The sequence below is a fragment of the Xenopus laevis genome, chromosome 2L (genome assembly GCF_017654675.1).
Source record: "Xenopus laevis strain J_2021 chromosome 2L, Xenopus_laevis_v10.1, whole genome shotgun sequence".
Taxonomy (NCBI): domain Eukaryota; kingdom Metazoa; phylum Chordata; class Amphibia; order Anura; family Pipidae; genus Xenopus; species Xenopus laevis.
In genome coordinates this window covers 60,588,648-60,604,275 of record NC_054373.1, presented here as the reverse complement: position 1 = coordinate 60,604,275, position 15,628 = coordinate 60,588,648, and the positions used below count along the sequence as shown (strand labels likewise).

At 39.2% G+C, this 15,628-nt stretch overlaps 1 protein-coding gene across 3 annotated transcripts in view; it reads right to left on the bottom strand.

The window, feature by feature from the left end:
- Positions 1-15,628, bottom strand: part of LOC108708097 (tyrosine-protein kinase Fgr) — a 44,666-nt gene that overhangs the window by 24,381 nt on the left and 4,657 nt on the right. For 2 of the 3 annotated variants that reach the window (XM_018246424.2, XM_018246426.2), the window contains exon 2: positions 165-374. The gene's annotated coding sequence lies outside the window, so the exon portion shown is untranslated. The remainder of the gene's footprint in view (positions 1-164; positions 375-15,628) is intronic. The other variant, XM_018246425.2, reaches the window with a different exon arrangement.

Below are 15,628 nucleotides of genomic sequence, written 5' to 3'. Positions count from 1 at the left end.
ATTACTATCTCTTATAGAACATGTTACTACAAAGGAAGACCTCAGCTCTGAATAGTTTAGCTTTAACAATGCATTTTAAAAAGAGACACCTTACTAGTATTTAAGTACTAAAACAGACCCAATTTTCATACATTTGCATTATCAGTAAAGTAAAAAGTTGTTACCTACTAATGAAATATGAGCTCAGAGAGGAGGCATCATCCATGCATCAGTGGAAAAGCAAAATACATATACAGTGTAGTCAAATGAAATTTCAAATGTTCCCTTTTCCTAGTTGGAGTTCTTTTCTTCTCGTTACAGACTGCTTTTTGCCATCTTTTTCTCTTACGGACTTCTCTCCTCTTGAGGACGAGTTTGAGGAAATGTGTGATTTGCTGCAAGGAAGAATTACTGGTTAAGTTGGCACTACATAATATGTAGGTGATTTACAGTATAAATACCAGAGAACTACATGATGTCCTCTTATTTAATGATTTAGAGCCTTTACAGGGCCTGTCAGGCATGCTGTATGCAAAAATATCCACCCACTTCCATTTCTTATCATCTTCTACTTTACCAATCTTCTTTCTCTTTAGTATTGACTTGTCACAGATGTCACAATTCCCTTCTTTTCATTACTACTGCAATGGCTCTGCTTTTGTTTTACTCTGTATGTTCATATTGTATATTTTTTACCCTTCTTTCCCTTACACTTCTTTGTGTCTCTATTTCTTTCTTCCGGTCCTGTACAGTGTAGCTGTCCCACAAGCCTATCATTCTCATCACTGAATGTATGAAGTGAAAACCCTCTTCCTTCCTGTACTGAGCTAAAATGGTCACTTATTTCCTTAATGAGGCTGAAGGCTTGAAGGCTTATTTCAATCTTAGGTTCCCATGCTTATTACCCCAGTACTTCCACAGTGTGTTATACAGAAGATGTTATTTTGTGCTCCAGCCTTCAACATTGCTTTAATTTTCTGATCAAAACTAATTACTGATTGCTTGCTATGGATCTAGCACCTATATTTGTTGGTCCTATAGCCTTATTTTTTTGGGGGGAATGTTTTCATACAAGGTACAGCTAAAGGCTCTATCTGGTAATATCCTTTCTTATTGCCTGACATAATCCTCCTTTTGTGTTATAGCCCACCTCACAAAGAACTTGTAAAGCAGCAGTAAGGTCCCCCTTAATTTGTCCTGCAAAGATAAATACCTTAAAGGGGTGGTTCATCTTTGAGTTAACTTTTAGTATATTATATATTTAGTATATTATTGAATGGCCAATTCTAAGCAACTTTTCAGTTTGTCTTAATTATTTATTTGTTATAGTTTTTGAATTATTTGCCTTTTTCTTCTGACTTTTTCCAGCTTTCAAATGGGGGTCACTGACCCCATCTAAAAAACAAATGCAACAAATGCTACTTTTATACACTCAACTTTCGTTTTAGGCCCTCTACTATTCATATTCTAGTCTCTTATTAATATCAGTGCATGGTTGCTAGGGTAATTTGGACCCTAGCAACCAGATTGCTGGGGAAACCTGGTGAGCCCCTGGGTGGGGGTGCTGGAGGGGGTTGCGGCCAGGACAGGGGGCTCAGGAGAGCTTTGTGGCAGGAGCGGGGGGTCCCAAGGCAGCAGCCCCTGTGGGCTCCAGGCCCCCCAGTTCGACCCTGGAAGCAGACCCCCGCAACCAAGGAGGTTCCCAGGGTCTGCTTCTTCTATCAGCATTTCAGGTCACCTGCACAGGGTCCAGCTAGTTACTTCACTTGCTTTTGGCTGGTACAGAATCCCAAAACATAATTTTTAGCAATTCCCAACTTCACTAATTTTTTATGCTTTCATTCTATTTAAGTTCTCTCTAATGCAAAATGAACTCATGGCAAAAAAAAGGGGGGGTTAAGAATAATAAGAGAAATAAGAAAATATCTGACATCTACATTATCTGTAATAATGTAGTTTGGCACTTTTCCACCTACTTTAGTATTTGAGTATGTAATTTTTGCAGGATTGTTACAATATGTACATTAAAATAAATTACTATACATGTATTTAAAGGGGTAGTTTATATTTTAGTAATATTCTGGGACATTTAGTAATTGTAAATTGATTCACTTTTTTGTGGTTTTTGAATTATTCAGCTTTGTGTTCTGCAGATCTTCAATTTGAATTGTAGCTGCTCTATGGTTGCTAGGGTCCAATTTACCCTAGAAATCAGGCAGTGGTTTGACAATAGACTGGATTATGAATAGAAGAAGGCCTGAATAGAAAGATAAGTAATAGAAAAGTAACAATAAAATTGTAGCCTCATGGAGCAATCATTTCTTTACCCCCATTGGAAAGATGGAAAGAGCCAGGAGGAAAAGAAAGCAAATGATTAAAAAACTATTTTTTAAAAATGTTTTTAAAATTGTTTAGAGCATTTATTCAGAGCTCATTTTATTCAGTATTACAAGTGCTCTTCAAATGACCACAAAAGGGTACAGTTTTGCTCCCTTGTACCAAGGAATTAAATTAACCCCTAGGATGATTCTTTTTAGTTTTGCCCATTTGTTTTACCTTTACAAACTGTCAAAATTGTATTAAAATTGTCCTTGCTGGGGATCACCTGATATGTGCCAGTGCTCAATCAGTGTTATCAGGGGGTAATCCTCTGTGTTTGAAATGGACACTGTTTTTTCATTCCAAGAATTGCAGTGGGCAAAATGCTGAAGAATCATGTGGAGTACCATAGGCTGACGATGGGGTTTCTTGCACCATGACATAATAAAGAATGAAAAAATCCTGAGCTTCTGAATATCGTTTTAATATTTCTAAACAATTTCAAAGAAGCCAATGGATTTTCCAACTCATAGATTGAAAAGTACTACACAAATGGCCACAGAACAATCAGAGGTTGTACTTGTGCAATAAAGGTCTGTTTTTGTTCCTTCTTGGTGGTGAGACAATAGGGAAACAACGAAAGAGAATTTAGGAGAAATTACAAAATATTGAGTGTGAGGCTGAAACCAAGATCCCAGAAATATGCATGTGCTACCATATGATACATAGAAAGGCATAGAGAATTGGGAACAGAATAAAATATCTGAAATGATGACAGAATTGGCGTGCAGAAGTAAAGAAGTTGACTATCCCCCTTCCTCCTTTGTCTTCTTTTAAAAGAACAGTAACACAAAAAAATAAAAATGTTTAAAGGTATTAAAATATAATGTACTGTTGTCCTGTACTAGTAGAAAAAGACACAGGTTACATAGTGGTTATGCTCTGTAGAATGCAATAAGCTTAGTTCTTATACAGAAGATTCCAGCTTATTTACATAAATAATAGTAGTGTTTCTGAAGCAAAGCACCAGTGCAGGGCAACAGTACATTATAACTGAATTACTTTCAAAGTCATTCCTCAAAAATAGTTAAATTCTCTATTTCCTCAAATGTCACTAAGTTTTAATTTTAGGCAAAGAGGCCTGTTTCAAGCAGGCTTTATATAATTGTTGTTTATATGGACGTAAGTTCCCAATGGTCAAGTCTTAAAGGAGAAGGAAAGCTACTGAAGCAGTTTATTGCCAATAAATTAGCCACAATAGCGCAAGCTATAAGACTATGTTTATCCTGCAGAAAGCTTTACCATAGCTGAGTAAACAGCTCTAGAAGCTCTATCTGATTGTAAAGGATAGCAGCTGCCATATTAGCTTGGTGTGACATCACTTCCTGCCTGAGTCTCTCCCTACTCACTCATAGCTCTGGGCTCAGATTACAGCAGACAGGGGAGGAGGTGGGGGAGGGAGAGAGGAGAAAACTGAGCATGCATATGCCTAAGCCCTGGAGGTTTAAGATGAAAACAGGAAGTCTGATACAGAAGCCCATATGTACATAATAGAAGGAAAGAAATGTAGTGTTTCCTTTGACAGAGGGCTCAGAGCAGCCTTACTTTGAGGGTTTACTTTTGTATTTATATAGACCTTTCTGATAAAGCTTACTTAATTTTAGCCTTTCCTTCTCCTTTAATACCTGTGGTATTTACAAATCTCAAACTGTATTGGGCTGTCCTTACTCTTGTAACTACGGGGAAATTACCTTTTGACCTAGGACATCTCTTTAAAGACCTTGACGATGCAGAAAAGAACCAGGTGTTATGGGAATCAGTGGCAAGCAGATATGAACATATGGGCAGCTAATACTAGCCATTAGGGTAATGATCTTCTTCTTTGCCCACAGAGCTGAATATGTGAATTTACCTGTTAGTGACACTGCTTTTTAGATATTGCTACAAATCCCATTACTAATATAATAAAATAGCATCAAGGGTTAAACCATGCTAGGAACTGCATTGCAACAACATCTGGATTAAGAAACACTGATGTACTGTGATCTGTTCATTGAGTAACACATTGTTAACCACAGTCTCTGGGGCCAGGACTTTTCCAGATAACCCGTTTCTCATAATGAAGAGCACCATGCCTTCTGTCAAAAATTAAAATATACTCATGTACACTATGGGAAATGGCATTGCAGATTTTCAGTGGATAACTGGTTTCCTGATTCTAGATACCTATTTCTTCTAACTTCTGTTATAAATAAAACAAAAAAGAGTCCTCACACCACAGTATGCAAAACCTCTGAATGTATCTTGTGAATAGATCTCTTTATAATAAGATACTGATAAAAAGTAGTTTGCAAACACATTTGTGTTTATAATATTAGATACAAGTAGCAGATAAAAAGAGACACTCTAAAGCTGGCCATAGACGCAAAGATTTGATCATACGTATCTCCGTTTCGTACGATTTTCGGACAATGGAGTGTCCCGTAATTTTTCTTGCCATGGCGATTGGTTGTTCAGACGATCGTATAGATAACTGATCGGCTACCAATAATATATCTGCATGTATTGCTGATCTGACGTTATCAGTGGGAGACTGTTACCAGCTTTTGTCAGACATAACTTTGGTACAATTGCTGTCAGGGGAAGAACATCGTCTGATCTGTTCTTTTACTACTTTATTTGATCTAAATGGTTAATGGCAGGTCATCAGATGGCACAGAACGATCTTTGTCCGATATGAAGGTAAATCTGCACGTCTATGACCACCTTAAATCAGGGCTGTCCAACTGACCCCCCTTGTGTGGCCCCCACATGAAAGTCTGCCTGCTGTGTCTGCTTACCATGTGTAAGCTTTACTACAGAGATTAACTGCATTGTTTAAACCTCAAATTCAGACTGTAATTCTTTGTATTGTTCACACATGTAACCCCCCCCTGCATTGTTCACACACCTCTATTGTTCACACCATTAATGCCCCAGACTGGAACTGCCCACATTGTATCCCTGTTCACACTCATACAAACTGTTTGAGGGGCACCAGCACAGTGTCGCTGTATGTAGTACATCTTAGAGTGGTACTGATAGGTTTCCCTGTCTCCTGCTCTGTTCTGCCTACTCTATGCTCCCTGTGTGTGCCATACTCTGCCTGCCCTATGCTCTCTGTGCATGAAATACTTTGCCTGTCCTACTCTTTCTGTGTGTGCCATACTCTGCCTGCCCTATACTCACTGTGAATGCCATACTTTGCCTGCTCTGTGCTCCCTGTATGTGCCTTACTCTGACTTCCCTATGCTCCCTGTATGTGCCTTACTCTGCGTGTCCTATGCTCCCTGTGTGTGCCCCATGCAGGGCTGGAACTAGGGCTATGCAGAAGAGGCAGCTGCCTAGGGTGTGATGATTGGGAGGGGGTGCTGGACAGTTACCTTTTCTGCCTATCCCTAGACCAGACTCATCTGACACTCAACTTGTGCGTACATGCGTGCATCGTGCAATGGGGGAAATGGGGAAGAGCTGGCTGGCTGGGTTGCCTAGGGTGCCTGGCTGGCCTGGCCCACCTCTGGCCCCATGCTCCCTGAGTGTGCCATACTCTGCCTGCCCTATGTTCCTAGAGTCTGTCATACTCTGCCTGTCCTATGCTCCTTGGGTGTGCCATATGCTGCCTGTCCTATGCTCCTTGTGTGTGCTGTACTCTGCCTGACTTATGCTCCCTTTGTGTGCTATATTCTGCCTGCACTATACTCCCTGGGTGTGCCATAATATGCCTGCCCTATTCTCCTTGAGTGTGATGCCATAATTGGCCTGCCCTATGGTCCTTGGGTGTGCCATACTCTGCCTACCCTATGCTCCATGGGTGTGCCATACTCTGCCTACCCTATGCTCCATGTGTGTGCCATACTCTGCCTGTCCTATGCTCCCATGTGTGTGCCATACTCTGCCTGCCCTATGTTCCCAGAGTCTGTCATACTCTGCCTGTCCTATGCTTCTTGGGTGTGCCATATGCTGCTTGTCCTATGCTCCTTGTGTGTGCTGTACTCTGCCTGCATTATACTCCCTGGGTATGCCATAATAAGCCTGCCCTATTCTCCTTGGGTGTGGTGCCATAATTTGCCTGCCCTATGGTCCTTGGATGTGCCATACTCTGCCTGTCCTATGCTCCATGTGTGTGCCATACTCTGCCTGCCCTATGCTCCCATGTGTGTGCCATACTCTGCCTGCCCTATGCTCCTTGGGTGTGCCATACTGTTCCTGCCCTATGGTCCTTGTGTGTGCTATACTCTGCCTGCCATATGCTCCCTGTGTGTGCCATACTCTGCCTGTACTCTGCTCCTTATGTGTGCCATACTCTGCCCGCCCTATGCTCCCTGAGTGTACAATTATGCTTGTCTTTTGCTCCTTGTGTGTGCCATACTCTGCCTTCTCTATGCTCCCCATGTGTGCCCTGCTCTGCCTGTGGAACATTAGCCTGGTATTTGTTCTGGGGGTCTGTTAGCATTTGAAAATAATTGTTAGGAGCCCCAAAGGTGTTTAATCATGTGCTGGGTGCTGTGTTATTCATAGGGGAGGTGGAGGCATTTGGATTTTAGGGTTTCACTTAACTTTCTTTCACATATGAGTGATATCCCTGCAGTAAGCACCAATCATTTGGTTTTTTTTGGTGTGCTACATTGAGTTAGTGTATGAAAACATGTGGCACAAGTCAGATTAAAGGTTTAAGCTTTTTATGATGTAATTTTTATTTCTAAATGACACTGTTTACATTGCAAATAATTCACTCTACAGTATAAAATGTAATTCCTGAACCAGCAAGTGAATTTTTTTTAGTTGTAATATTGGTGTGTAGGCAGACATCTCAGGTCATTTTGCCTGGTCATGTGCTTTCAGAAAGAACCAGCACTTTAGGATGGAACTGCTTTCTGGCAGGCTGTTGTTTCTCCTACTCAATGTAACTGAATGTGTTGCAGTGGGACCTGGATTTTACTATTGAGTGCTGTTCTTTTTTACCAGGGAGCTTTTATCTTGTGCCAGAGAGCTGCTTTCTCGTTACCTTCCCATTTTTCTGTTGTTAGGCTGCTGAGGGGGGGGGGAGGTGATATCACTCCAACTTGCAGTACAACAGTAAAGAGTGACTGAAGTTTATCAGAGCACAAGTCACATGACTGGGGGCAGCTGAGAAACTGACAATATGTCTAGCCCCATGTCAGATTTCAAAATTAAATATAAAAAAATCTGTTCTTTTGAGAAACTGGTTTCAGTGCAGAAAATATTAACTGATCCGTTTAGAAAAAAGCATTTTTCCCATGACAGTGTCCCTTTAATAAATGACAGTAGTCTGAAATAAATTGACTAGTTTACTGTAACATGGGAGATAAATTGCTGTTGCAATGCGTGACAGTTCTACAGCTGTTTAATGACTCCACTAAAGCTTGCAATGATCAGGGTGACATTACTAGGTGTTGCAAAAGTGGATATGTATGTAAGAGATTCTATGGGGTCATTTACGATTGCAAGTGCATTTGTGACTGGTCGTGATCAGTTGCTTAAAAAAATCTCATCTTGCATCAGCATGTGCCCACTGCCATACTCCTGCCTCCAGTTCCAAACTTTGCCCAGCTGCATCTATTGACATAGAGGAACCCTGAATGTATTGCCAACTCCAAACCAGATGGTAGCTTCAGGGTCTCTAAAGGGGCCTATGTTAATTGCTTCAGTACAGCAATCAACAACTATAGGGTGCAAACATCAATTTTCAGTGCAGCCGTGTCTACATTGTGGCAAGTGCAATATTGTCCGGGCTCAAAGCAGGTAGTGCTTTATTCATGGGGTAGACACAGGTCTTTGTGATGCAAAAGTGCTTGAAAGGGTGCAAACGTCCAAAAACAAGGCAGTTTGCACTCTTTTTTTGGAAAATGTGTTTGTAAATGAGGCCTCTGGTCTCTACGTTTCCAAGGAAGCCAGTTTTACAGTTAAGTCATAGAAAGACTAAACGGATCACTAGTCCCTGGGCCTTGTCCCTCAAGTGAAGTTAGCAGGTAGCTGGGATCCCAGAAGGTAGAAAAAATCAGACCATGACTGGCTTATTTTAGCTAAACATCTTCCTATCAAACAAAGTGGCAAAATGTCAGCTTTTTCCCAACAAAAATGGAATGATTTTTACAGCCAAAGTTCTAGTCATGGTACTTTTAGGCTAATGCCGCACAGGGGCTGATCTCAACCTGTGGAAAAGTGCAGTCCGAGAATCAGTTCCATCGCTGACATTAGTTTTCTTCATTTCTTGCACCTGAAACCATTGTGTCGGCCCCAGTGCAGGCAGATGCATTTCTGCTCTAAAATCCGTCACCTGTGCCTGCATGTGCCAATGCAATGTATCTGCTACAGACACGGCTACACACGGTTTCTGTCATTCTGAGTCATTTGTATAAATATTCATGGGCAATTATAAATTTCAGTTGTGAAAACAAGAATTTACAGTTATAGCTAAAACAAAAAGCGTACTATGTATTTTAATTTTATAGAGCAGGGGTACCTGACCTGTTATATCTGTGGGCCACATTCAGATGTAAAAACAGTTGAGGAGCAACACAAGCATTAAAAAGGTTTCTGGTGGTGCAAAATAAGAGTTGTGATTCGCCTTTCAGTAGTCCCTATGTGGACTGCCAGCTTTACACCTGTTTTTTATGCAATTAAACTTGCCAGGAATTTAAAAAAAAGCATCTGCGTAGCTCCTAAGCTCTTTGTCTGGCTTTGCGAGCTCTTTGTCTAATTTGAAAGCTACGATTGTGCAAGAAAGATGATCGGTGACTGAGGCAAAATATAACCCATTGTAGGAGTCTTGAAAATTAAAATAATACCCCTCAATACTGAATACAAAGGGACACTGTTATAGAAAAGAACATTTCTTCAAAGTTTTATAGAAGCCAGAGCTGTAATGAATCATTGAGCTTAAGAGAACCCCCTGCCTGGTTATGAGTCCAGGTTCTTCTGATTTTGGAAAAATATTTTAAGACAAGTTCTATTTGGACAATTGCAATGTGCTTTGGAACAAAGTGGGTATTCAGTAGTGGCTCACTTCAGCTCAATATTATAGGATAACTGATTATAAAGCAGGCAAGGAAGGGAGCTTGATCATTATAATTGTCCCTGAGAGACAGAGCTGATCAAACTGACCCATGTGCTTTTGCCCTAAAATGCCAATTTCCATTACAAGTTTTTTTGAAGCTGAATCCCTTTTGGCAACAATACTATAACCTTTAAAGGAGAACTAAACCCTAAAAATGAATATGGCTAAAAATGTCATTTTATATATACTGACTATTGCACCGGTGTAACGTTTCAGCTTCGCAACAGCAGCAATGATCCAGGACTTCAAACTTGTCACAGGGGGTCATCAACTTGGAAAGTGTCTGCGACACTCACATGCACATGCTCAGTGTGTTCTGAGCAGCTGTTGAGAAGCTAAGCTTAAGGGTTGTTGCAAATTATCAAACAGTAAATGAGGTTGGACTGTAAATAAGCTTATGCTACAAGGCTGATTATTAAATTCTAATGCTAATTGCACTGGTTTCTGAGCTGTCATGTAGTAATTATCTGTATTAATTACTAATCAGCCGTGTATTTTGACAATTATATTCTATGTGTACTGTATATTTAGAGTCAATCCCTAAGCTCAGTAACTGACATCAGCATAGAGCATGTGAACAGAATCAGCAGAGAAGAAGATGGGGAGCTACAAGGGCATCTTTGGAGGCCCAGATCTCCTCTGCTGTGGTTGCCTTGGGCTGGTACAGAAGCAAAAAACATAATCTGCAGCATTTCTAGCCTATTTCTTTAGTTAAAGGGATACAGTCATGGGAGAAAAAAAATTCAAAATGAATCAATTACTAGTGCTGCTCCAGCAGAATTCTGCACTGAAATCTATTTCTCACAAGAGCAAACAGATTTTTTTATATTCAATTTTGAAATCTGACATGGGGCTAGACATTTTGTCAATTTCCCAGCTGCCCCAAGTCATGTGACTTGTGCTCTGATAAACTTCAATCACTCTTTACTGCTGTACTGCAAGTTGGAGTGATATCACCCCCCTCCCTTTCCCCCCCCCAGCAGCCAAACAAAAGAACAATGGGAAGATAACCAGATAACAGCTCCCTAACACAAGATAACAGCTGCCTGGTAGATCTAAGAACAGCACTCAATAGTAAAAACCCATGTCCCACTGAGACACATTCAGTTACATTGAGAAGGAAAAACAGCAGCCTGCCAGAAAGCATTTCTCTCCTAAAGTGCAGGCACAAGTCACATGACATGGGGCAGCTGGGAAATTGACAAAATGTCTAGCCCCATGTCAGATTTCAAAATTGAATATAAAAAAATCTGTTTGCTCTTTTGAGAAATGGATTTCAGTGCAGAATTCTGCTGGAGCAGCACTATTAACTGATTCATTTTGAAAAATTTTTTTTTTCCCATGACAGTATCCCTTTAAGCTTTAGTTCTACTTTAAGAGCTTTAGAACAAGCCAAGTTGTTATCAACACTAAATTAAGCTTTCGAAAAGCCTGGGGGGTCGCTAAGTCAGGCTTTCCGGTAACAAAATGCAAGCTCTGGTTTACTTTAGTGGCCTTCTATTTAGTACTAAATTAAAGTCCTACACCAAAAAGGAAGGAAGAGCGGGGGAGTGTAAAGGAGGGGAATGACTGATGATCTTATTTAGCAATAGAGAAACCACAGTAATCTTATAGTGAGCAAAGAGAGGCAAATCAGTAATAAGCGATAAGTGATAAGATGCACTATATAATGGCTCTGTTTATCTACATGCAGTTCATAACTAAAAGGATTTAAACCTGTGACCCAAGATTTGGTTAACAATTAATGCTACAACACATTGGAGGGGAATGTAATTAAATTCGCAAAGAGCAAACCTTTGCGAATTAAAATTTGCCTGTTGCAATGTAATATTTTTTGTTAGGCTTTAATTGCACTGTGAATCTTAATTGCACATTGCAAACCTTTAACACCTGCTCTGGAGTTTCGTTAAATATTTTGTCGCAAAAAGCCGTTTGCAATTGCAAGATTTTATCTCATACACTGCGAACGTTCACAAAAGCAATTTGGTCACTAACTTTACAAAAAAAGTCATTGAGGTCTTAATCAGTCAAAAATGTCACAAACATGGTCGCTAACGGGCGCAAACATTCTTTTATACATTAGATATATTTTATTGTTCTCTGTGAAAATGTCATGGTGGACAATGCCATGTGGAGGGGGGCCTTGAGCATTTTGCCCATTGCCTTTTCCAGGTTACTAAAATAACTTAGCTAACCATATACTGTATGGTCCAATTTTAGCTGCTATTATGGTCCCTTTAGATTGAGGGGTATATTTATCAAAGAATGAAGTTAGAGATAACCACAGTCCACTAGAATGATATACCGACTCTCTCCATTAAAGTCTATGATATTTTTAAAGACGTATTTACTGTATCATAGGGTGTAAGTGAAATTTCACCCTTTGAAAAATACGCCTTTCAAAATCCCATAGAAATTAATGGAGAGAGGCGGTATTTCACTCTAGCAGACTTTTTGATAAATATAGCCCTGAATTGGAAGCTTTTTAGGCCATGTATGGGGCTAAAATTATAGAAATAGTCATATCCACCTGTCATTGTGGTCCTCTCCCAGTGGCCTCTATAGTTCTCTGTCTCTGTTATGATCCAGTAAGAGGCCCAGGGGCCAGGCAAGGTTAGTCAGCATGTAGGTGACCAAATTTGGAAGAAATTATTTTGCTCTGCATGGTTTTCTCTAGATAGGTAGATAAAGAGATGAAACTTATAGAGGTATCCTGCCTGAAAAAATACTACACATTACAACATTAAGATAAGATTTAGCATAGTGACTCAATTTTTAGAACATATTTTATCCTCAGTGTTCTGCCAAATGCTCTCTGGTTTTTCCAAACACAATAAAGAGGCATGTGAAGACTTCTTTTCATTTCACTATATCTATGCCACTCTTAATATGTATTTAAACTGGATCTAACCCCCCCCCCCCAAAATGAATTGCTGTAACATTTTGCAGTTTACATAAATTTTATATTTTTAGCACTTTTTGAGATATTTGCAGTTTTATACTCCTAATTCCAGGCATTTGGCTCAACAGAGAGTCAAAAAACTTTTAGAAGACTCTACAAGAAATGCATAGAACATGCATGGGCAAGTGTTTTTACATGAATTCATTTTTAAGATATTTTAGATCCTCTTCAATAGCTGTAGTTCCCTCCTCTAAATCTGTAGTATTTTGTTAAGTTGTACATTGAGGTGCCCATTCACTGACAGATATCAACTGCTAATTTGGCCTCACTGGAATGATTTGACAGCAGATTCATCTGTGTGAAGCTGGCCATATATATACCAACAGGGCCACCTTCAGGACAGCCAGGATTGATGTCAATTATTGTGTGTGTGACTAATAAAGCTATTTGCACGAGGGTATACCTGCAAAGGGTAGAGGAATTTTGATGGCAAGTGCAGGCAGAGTAGCAGGGGAGTGGATTGTCTGCCTTCAGGCCAAGATCTGTGTGGTGTGGCCCTAGCCTTAGGGATATAAAATCAAATTAGGCAGGGAACGTATTACTTGTCTGAAATATTAAAGGCCACAGAATTCAGACCTACCTCAAGTCTGTGATAGTGGTCAGCACAACTGGGCAGGATTAAACAGGGGGTGTTTTGTTGGAATGTTGCAGTGTAATGATGGGAAGTATTTATGTAAGAGAAAGAATTCGATGCTGCTGAGCAGTGACCTGATTCAAGGCGGGAGCTGGGTTCATAGGCGGGCAGATGTGGGTAGAAAAAAGAGCATGCTATTTACATAAAACCCCTTGAGTAGTATCGAAATTGAAAAAAGGTGGGACAGCAGTGGCCAAAATAAATTAAAACATTTTTTCATTTAAAGGCTGAGAAATAAATATGGAGAAGGCATGAAATCTCCCTAAGCTCTAATTTAATTTAATTTATATTTAATGAATAATATGCAGCTCTTTTAGAGATTGATACATAATATCCAAACAGGTGTAACAAACATCTAGGTACAAGCAACCCTACTGCAAAAAAGGATTCTCACAACTAGGTATCAGGAATAGCAAAGAAGTGTGGCCAATACATTGTGTCTATAGACACGCACTACTATTTAGGGTGAGATTCTCACAAATATAGATTCATGATAAGAAACAGATTTCATAGGCAGAGCCATAATGAATGAATTGAGTATTTGTGGTAAGGAGCTTTGTACCAGCATACTTAATAAGAACCTATTCAGTGACGTTTGTGATAAAGGCCTAAATAATTTCTGGCAAGCTTTTTTATTGTCAAATGAACTGTGAACATGGTGCAATCACACGTGTTGGCACAGGGAAGTACTATGGTGTACTCAAATTTAGGGGTAAAAATAGGAGGTCCAAGTGCTTTAAAGTAAATACTACCTGCTGATTCATTAACGGGATACTAGACCTTATGCATATTTGTAAATTGTGCCTACTGCTACATCCTACAGCTTCTTCTATTCGCCTTTCTTTCATAATGCATAAACACTCTTGACCTTGTGTACTGTTCATGTACAAAAGCTTGTGTATGTGTGTTTTCCAAAAAAATCTAGCACATATAAGAAGGCAATTAATGGAAATTAATCAGTGTTTTAAGGTTTTTTTGTACGTTAAAGAGATATCATTATACAAAACTAATTTATATTTTGAAACTGAACACTATTTTGCATGCATGTTTCTTGTAATTAAAACATTAGTCTCATGTTTATTTCAAGAGCTGCTGCTTTGTAAAGCCCATTTTCATGGGATCACTGGATTAATTATTTTTACTGGAATTTATTAAGGGTCGAATAGTAAATTCAAATTCGAATTTTCACTTTTTTTTTGGTGTCAAAATTCACACTTTCCAATTTTAAACCTTCAATTTCAATGTGAGATTTATCTCGACCATGAAAACAGTTCTAATTTGAATATTCGCCAGCTAAAACCTGCCGAGTTCATTTACAGGTGAATGGCAGAGGTCCCTTGAACCATTTGAATATGTTAATAGCCTTTGAATTTTTGGGTCGGTACTATTTGATCGAATATTATACGTTGACATTTTTTCTTAAATAACCTCCTATTCGAGTTGTTAGTAGGGTTGGACTGGGGGGCACTGCATGCATTCACGAACGGCGGCGCTGCGGGGCACCAAAATGTTTTTTTTTTGCCAAATGCCAGGAGAGGGGTCTGGCCAGTCCAACGCTGGTTGTTAGTATATTCGAATTTATCACAGAAAAAAAAGTTGCATAAAGTTGAAATTCAACCTTTGATCTGCCCATTAATGTATATGGTCAATTCAACTTCAGAAAATGTATTTTTCTAAAATTAATTTGTTTCATTTTTCTCCTTCTTATATAAGCCCTGCAAGCCAGGTTGCCAACTTTATTTTCATCATGTATTTGTATAGTGCCGTCAGGTTATACATTGCTTTTTAAAATGTTAAAATCATCAAAACATTAATTAAAACCTTTCTTAGCATAATCAGATAAATACCAGCAATTTTTATAAATTTAAGGTTTACAGAAAAACTCCTGAACCAGCGCATCGTTTGAATTAAATCAAATGTTCATTCATGCAAATATTCAATATTCAAAAGATAAGCTACGCAGTCACACATTCAATCTTGCGTGCTCTGATCCTAATGGCTATTCTGAGACAGACTGCAAGATCAGAAAGCATGCACAGTAGAGGTTGAACCTACAGCTGCTCCAGAACACGGTAACGGTTTAGAAAGTCTAGATCTTTACCGTGATGCTATAGGGACACACATTTTAATTGCAGTAAAAATAGGAAATAGTGAGCAACTGAAAAAGGTAATTATTTTTATGGGGGTTATTTACTAAACTCCGAATGCAAAAATCACAAAAAATGTGTGATTTTTTTTTTTATATATAAAATTAGGGGGTTATTTACTAATCTCCGGATGCAAAAATCACCGAAAATTTTTGATTTTTTTATATATAAAATTAGGGGGTTATTTACTAAACTCCGGATGCAAAAATCACGAAAAATTTGTGTTTTTTTTTTTTTATAAAATCACGAATTTTTTGGAATTTATTAAACCCAGAGGATGGAAAAGTCTTTGGGGTAAATTTACTTACCTCCGAAAATCCGCTAGCACTGGCTTCGTACACATGGCAACACTTCACCAGGCGTAAATTCGCCTGGACAACGCTAATTCACAAAGATCCGAAGTTGCGCACATGGTACCGAACGCTTGCGAAGTTGCACTAATACGATCAGCAGTTCGAAGTTACGCTAGC